Source organism: Trichechus manatus, unplaced genomic scaffold (genome assembly GCF_000243295.1).
Source record: "Trichechus manatus latirostris isolate Lorelei unplaced genomic scaffold, TriManLat1.0 scaffold00039, whole genome shotgun sequence".
NCBI lineage: Eukaryota > Metazoa > Chordata > Mammalia > Sirenia > Trichechidae > Trichechus > Trichechus manatus.
In genome coordinates, this window is record NW_004443975.1 from 10,439,917 (window position 1) to 10,447,806 (window position 7,890).

The following is a 7,890-nucleotide window of genomic DNA, read 5'->3' on the forward strand; positions in this document are numbered from 1 at the left end:
AAATGAAGAAAGATAAAAAGGAAAAAAGAAAGAGATAACAAATAAACAAACAAGAAGAAGAAAAGAAAATCCCCAGGGGATTCCACCAGCGTGCCAGTGCAGACCAGGGAAACTGTTCCCCAGCTGAGCGACACTTCACAGCCTGTCAAAAGGAGGCAAAGATGGCACATGGAGTCAGGTGTTTGAGAGAAAGGAGAGGGAGGAGGTGAGAGGCTGGGAAGAAGCCAAAGGAGGCCGAGAAAAGCAACACCAGCAACAAAGAAATGGCAGTGAAGAAGCTGGCCAGTGTGGGCAGGGCGAATCTGTGAGGCATGGAACTGGCACCTCCTGTGCTGTGGTGGTGGCCGCTGGGAAGCCCTGGATCGGCCTGCTGGGAAGCAGCGAATCGGCCCTCCGGGAAGCTGCGAAGGCCGAGCAGAGGGAGGCAGGGTGGGAGGTGGGAAAGCATGTCTGGCTGGTAACTGGCTGCTCTGTCTCCTGCTGGGAGTTCCGCGAATCTGCTTTCCCATACTCCCTGTCCGCTGCTCTCCGACAGGAGTCCAACATGGTGGATCCATGCTGCGTTAGCTGATAGGGGACCTCTGCTCGTAACTGCCCTTGCTCTCTGTCAGTTTCTTATTCCATTCGGGGCTTGGTTGAGTTCTTTATCTCTTCATTTGACGCGTAGGGTTCCAGGATTGATGTTTGTCTCTGTTTTACTTAGTTTTTCAGGTCTTTGCCGTGGAGGGACGGTGTGGTTTTTCTGTCTGTAGCACCTTGTTGGCTCTGCCCTAGTTCCACAACTTTTTAATCACCCCACATGAAAACCTGGTTGATACCTAGTAAGCAGCCATTCTCCGTTTTCCTCTCCCCTCAGCTCCTGGGAGCCACTAATCTACTTTGTGTATCTGTGAATTTGCCTATTGTGGACATTTTATATAAATGGAATTATGTAATATGTGGACTTTTGTGTCTGGTTCCTTTTGCTCAGCATAATGTTTTCAAGGTTCATCCATGTTGTTGCATGTATCAATACCTCATTCCTTTTTATAGTGGAATAACAATTCCAGTATATATGGATATACCACATTTTGTTTATCCAGTCATCTGCTGGTGGACATTTGGATTATTTCTACCTTTTGGCTATTGTGAATAGAGATGCTGAGAACATTTGTGACTAGTATTTGTTTAAATACCTGTGTTTAATTATTTTGGGTATATACCTGGGTGTGGAATTGCTGGGTCATCTGTTAATTCTATGTTTTAACTTTTTGAGTAACTACCAAACTGTTTATCACGGTGACAACACGATTTTATATTCCACCAGCGATGCATGTGGGTCCCAATTTCTCAGCATCTTTGACATTAGTTATTTTCTGTTTAAAAATTAAAAAAAAAAAAAAAAATTATGTCCATCCTAGTGGCATTGCAAAAGAAGGGCGTGGCTATTACTTCCATAAGATTACAGCCGTTGAAAACCGTATGGGGCAGTTCTGCTCTGTCTCATGGCGTCGCTGTGAGTCAGAATTGACTCCATGGCACCCTACAACAACAGTGACTAATGACATTGAACATATTTTCATGTGCTTGTTGACCATTTGAGTATCATCTTTTTTCCATTTGAAATTTTTTTTTGAAGTATAACATGTTACATATGTATAGAAAAGCACACACACTGTAAGTGTTTAACTCAGTTTTCACTAACTCAGTACACTCTTGTTATCAACACCCAGAGCAAGAAACAGAAGATTTTCAGCTCTCCTCTTGCCCTCTCCAGTAAGTATCTCTCCCCCAAGGGTAACCACTGTCTGACTTGTAGCAGCATAGATTAGTTTTGTCTGTTTTTGTATTTATAGAAATAAAATACACCGTGTGTATTCTGTATCTGGCTTCTTTGGCTTCTCAATAGATTTATGCCATTCATCCCATATTGTTCATTTTATTCAGTTTTACCAAATGGTACTTTATTTATCTAATTCTTGTTAGTGAACATTTGGATTGTTTCTAGTTTTTGGATATTATAAATAATGTTGTGAACATTCTTTTATTGAGCATATGTATACATTTCTGTTGGGTACACCTAGGAGTGGAGTCCTGGTGGCACAGTGGTTAAGAGCTATGGCTGCTAACTAAAAGGTTGGCAGTTTGAATCCACCAGCCACTCCTTGGAAACTATGGGGCAGTTCTACTCTGTCCTATAGGGTCGCTATGAGTCGGAATTGAGTTGATGGCAATGGGTTTGGATACCTAGGAGTGGAATTTCTGGTGTCAAATTCAGCTTTTATAGCAGTTGTACTAGCTACAGGTGGTTGTACTAGCTTCAGTTTGAGTATTTTGTTTACAGTGCTGCCATTGGTATAAATATTTCCTCAAGTGTACTGGTTGGCTTTTTTTTCTTTTAATTTTAGTTTTTTTTTTTTTGACGTGGAAAAGTTTTAAGCAGTTTCCTTTTTCACTTCTTTGGTTACTTTTAAGTTTAGAACATGACTTCTCCATCTAGAGTTTTCAAATTAGAAGTTTGTTCTCTGAGTCAGATAGTCTTGATATGAGGTTTAAGATTAATGAGCTATAAGCATACTTGGAAAAAATGAGAATATTTTCCCACCTGGGGACCTGTCATTATTTTGTTTTCTTATCGGATTTTAAGAGTACCCCCCAATATTTTTACAGTAATTATAAAAATCACAAATTTATTTTTAACCTCACAGTGGGTCGTAAGTGACTTATTGGGTCAGGAGTGGCTATTGCTTTAATTCTTTGGTCACTGACCTCTACTAGCCCTCTGCTTCTTAAATTATTTTCTTTTAAAATTATAATGCATACTTATTATAGAAAATTTTAAAAATAGAAAAAAGCTTACATAAAAAAACGAAAATACCTCCACCAGACTGAGTCCAGCACAACTAGAAGGTGCCCGGCTACCATCACCTACTGCTCTGATGGGGATTACAATAGAGGGTCCTGGACAGAGCTGGAGAAAAATGTAGAACAAAATTCTAACTCACGCACACACAAAAAAGACCAGATTTACTGGTCTGACAGAGACTGGAGAAACCCCGAGAGTATGGGCCCCTGGACACCCTTTTAGCTCAGTAACGAAATCAGTCCTGAGGTTCATCCTTCTGCCAAAGATTAGACAGGACCATAAAATAAAATCAGGCTAAATGGGCACACCAGCCCAGGGGCAAGGACTAGAAGGCAGGAGGGGACAGGAAAGCTGGTAATAGGGAACCCAAGGTCGAGAAGGGGAGGGTGTTGACATGTTGTGGGGTTGGCAATCAATGTCACAAAACAATATGTGCACTAATTGTTTAATGAAAAGCTAGTTTGTTCGTAAACCTTCATCTAAAGTACGATTAAAGAAAATAATGCCAGAGAAAACCACTATTAACATTTTGGTATGTACACTTCCTGGTTTTTTTTAATGCAGTATTGGTTTCATATTGAACATAATGGTCTATAATGTGAGTCCCCTCCTGAATTTTATACTGTGAATGTTTTCCTGCATAATTAAAATATTCTAAAACATGATATTTAAATTTAATTTTTATCAAAGTAGTACACTTGTACACAGTTCAGAGAGTCAAATAGTTCTACAAGGCCTATAATTTGAAAAAACAAAACAAAACCAGGCCCTATTCCTTTGTCTTCTAGGACCCAGCTCTCCAGAGGAACCACTGTCAGCTTTTGCCTGCTTCTTTTCCAGTTTTCCTGTGTTTCCAGATAACATACTTAAGCTAACTTTTCTTTCTTTTTTTCTTTCTTTTTTTTTGCCTTTTTTATTCACTGTTTATTCTCAATCCCTGGCACACAGTAGGTATCAGTACGTATTTGTTGAATTATAATCTTTGTTTATAATTTCAGTTTTTAATGACAATCTTAAAGTAAATCTATTAAAGCTATGCAAAAGTAAGAATATAACATAAAGCATTTTGAACCCAAACACAGTAAAATATCAATTTGAGAACATGTCTCAACATTGTATAAAGAAAACAAAAAAAAAACCCTGCCAAACTCGTTACCGTTGAGTCGATTCCAACTCATAGCGACCCTATAGGACAGATTAGAGTTGCCCCATAGGGATTAAACCAACATTTTTTGATTTGTTCTAATTTAGATTTATCTGTTGACTTCCCACTATGGAAAATAGGGATTTAGTTTTGTAATATTGGCCCGCTCCTCACAATGTATACTGTCCTTTTCATCTTTTAGATACAGTTATATAACAAATTTTGTTAACCTTGATTTGTGTTATTACGATTACATAGATGTTACTTCTGAGCCATGTTGTATATTATGATTATTACATTTTCTTTTTTCCGCTTTATTATGGAAAGTACATATATATAAACCTTTGCCATTTCAACATTTTTTACATATGCAATTCAGTGACATTAATTATGTTCTTCAGTGTTGTACAACCGTCATCACTATCTGTTCCCAGATTTTTCCATCACCCTTAACAGAAGCTCAGAGTCCCCTAAGCAGTGACTTCCTTTCTCCCCTTTCTATCACTGGTAACCATTAATACTTTGGTCTCTATACATTTTCCTATTCTAGATACTTCACGTAAGTGGGATTATACAATATTTGTGACTGATTCATTTCACTCAGCATAATGTTTTCAAGGTTTATCCATGTTGTAGCATGTATCAGAACTTCATTTCTCTTTATGACTGAGTAGGATTTCGTTGTATGTATGTACCACATTTTATTTATCCATTCATCTGCTGGTGGACATTTAGGTTATTCCACCTTTTGGCTACTGTGAATAGTGCTGCAATGGACATTGGTGTACAAGTGTGTGTTTGTGTTACTGCTTTCATTTTTCAGTATATCTCTAGGAGTGGAATTGTTGGCTCATATGGTAATTCTATGTTTAACTTTCTGAGGAACCGCCAATCTGTTTTCCCAGCAGCGTATAATTACATTTTCTTTTGAAACAACTTTTTGTTTTATATAGAGTTGTTGGTTTACATTTAATTAGTTTTCCATGCACACATCACTTATTCAGCCCCAAACTCTCCTCCTGAAGTTTAACTCTTCTTTTAATATAGTCTAGTACATCAGATGATCTTTCAGTTTCTTTTTATTTTTTTCTTGGATACCTCTAACCTCTTGCTCCAGTTTGGACGGGTTATATTCTTGGCCTGCTTCTTTTAGTAGAGTTTTCACTATCATCATGGGAATTCTCTTTTCCTTTCTTCTGTGTGGCTTACTTCCTTGTAGCTCCATAAGAAATGATATATGGGGAGCAAACTTCTTTTAGACCTAGAATATTTAAGAATATCTTTATTGTAGCCTCTTTTTAAAATTTATTTATTTTGTTTTTGTTGAGAATATACACAGCAAAACAACATATACCAATTCAGCAGTTTCTGCATGTATAATTCAGTGGCATTGATTACATTCTTTGAGTTGTGCAACCATTCTCACCCTCCTTTTCTGAGTTGTTCCTCCTCCATTAACATAAACTCACTGCCCCCTAAGGTTCATATCTAATCTTTCAAGTTGCTGTTGTCAAGTTGATCCCATATAGATAGTTCTTAAAAGAGCGTAATGCTCAAGGCAGACATTTTTTACTAGTTAAGCTAAACTACTGTTTGGTTTTCAGAAGACTTCAGGGAGTATTTTTGGTTTAAGGTTTAAAGATTATCTCAGGGTGGTAGTTTCAGGGGTTCATCCAGCCTTCATGGTTTCCAGAAAGTCTAGAATCCATGAGAATTTGAAATTCTGTTTTGCATTTTCCCCGTTTTGATCAGGATTCCTCTGTAGAATCCTTGATCAAAATGTTCAGTAATGGTAGCTGGGCACCGTCCATTTCTACTGGTCTCATGGTAAAGGAGACAGTTGTTCATGGAGGCAGTTATCCACACTCTTGTAGCCTTTTGAATGATAGTTTGGCTATGTTTGAAGTCTGGGCTGCAAATTATTTTCCCTTAGAATTTTGAAGGCATTGCTCTATTGTCTTCTAGTTTCCAGTGTTGGTGTGAAAAATTTAATGTCGTTCTGATTCCCAGTCCTTTGGAAGAAACCTCTTTTTTCTTTCTGGAAGCCTGTAGGATCTTCTCTTTCTATTCCTGGTGTTCTCAAACTTTACCATGATGTATCTTAGTGTGAGTCTTTATAAAAAATTACTTGTACTGGGCCATTAATGAGCCTGTTCAATCTGGAAACAAGTGCCCCTCAGTGCTGAGAAATTTCTTATTTCTTTGATAAGGGGTCTTAAAAGGAACAACTCCTGTTTTGTTTTTTTGGACCTTCTGAACCAATTTTTAAATTATCTTCTCTTTCCTTTACCATCTTTTTCTTTTTGTTGTTCTTTTCTGTTGGATTTGAAGATTTTACTGATTTTTAAAAATTTTTTGTTTTAAAAATGATCGGAAGGTCTGTTTTTATGGACAGAGCTTGTATAGTGGTGTTCCTCTTTGAAGGGTGAACTGGTGGATCTGGCTTTCTCTGGGAGACCCTCAGCTGTCAGTGTCTGTAGGTCTTTTGTTTTAGGCCATTTTATTTTCCTATAGAGGTTTTCCTCTTTGAGAGAATAAACTTGACGGCCAGGAGTCTGTGGCTAAGCTGAGAAAGTGGAGGGGAGTAGTTGGGATGGTGGTTACCATTCATTATTTAAATTTGCACTTAATTCCCATTATACCTCTCTTCAGAAATGACTTTGCAAAGTGTAAACTTTCCAGAAGGGCTGTGTCTGATTGGGTTGCTTGGGTTATAGGATTGGGAAGTTTGGTGGATGACCAGTTCTCTTCTTTTTAGCCCACCCCACTCCTGGTTCCTGAACCTTCTAGACTTCCTTCTTGGCATCACTCTCATGAGCCCTTTGCTAGACATTTAGTTTCCATTTTCTTCAGCTGACTAAGTCAGTTAACTTAATCCATCTGCTTTCCAGCTTCCAAAATTGCGGTGACATCTGTAGTCAACTGTAGTATCTTTTTCTGTTTTTATTTATTTGTTTGTGGACTCTGCCTTTAAAAATGATTTATTGTTTAGTGCTGGACTTAGAAGAAATGCCACTACTTCCTGCAGCCAAGGAAAGTGTGAGCTGTTATGGATGATTTCTTTTGTGCTTGGCATTCTCAGCTGCATTATTCAAGACTTTAGTGCACGCATAGTTATTTTGTTGATTGTGAGAAGGGCTAGATTTCTGATTGTTTATGGTTAAAAAAGTTTATTTCTTTTGAAAGGGCTGCGTTATAGCCAACTAGACTCTACTAGTGCTTTTCAACTAATTATTAAAACATGGTAATCCTAGTTAGGTTAAATATAAATGTATTTTTTAAATAGTCTGATACTGAATTATAAAGTAGTGAAAAAACTATTTTTGTTCTCTGTGCATCTGTCAAAAGGAGCATATTTTCTTAATGAAAGGGTGATGTGAGTTTAGGTTTTTAAGATAGTCAATGTTTTTAGAGTAAGAATATTTTTATTATATCTTATGCTTTGAAAGCAGTATTATTTCTAATATACTTCAGGAAGGACTGTATTGTGTGACCTGGTGGAAATAATTCCCTAAGTTATTTAAACCTCTCTGAGACTTGTTTCCATATCTGTGAACTGAGAGTAACAGTACATCACAGGGTGATTGTGAGAAGTTAGATAAGACTCTTTATGTTAAAGTGCCTGACATAGAGTTGACATTCAAATATTGCCTTATACTGGTATTTCTTTTCTTTTAAATTCTAAAATAGCATGTTTTGTAGCCTGTATTTTCCTCCTCTTTAATATCAGCAAATGTCAATTTCAAATGTAGATATGTATCACTTACAAAATTACTGTATGCTTTTTTATTCACAGGTAATTGAATTTTTTTTATTTTTTCCCATACAAAAATTTATACATACACTGTTACGTGACTCTAATTGCTCTCCCCATACTGTGACAGCACACTCCTCCTTTCCA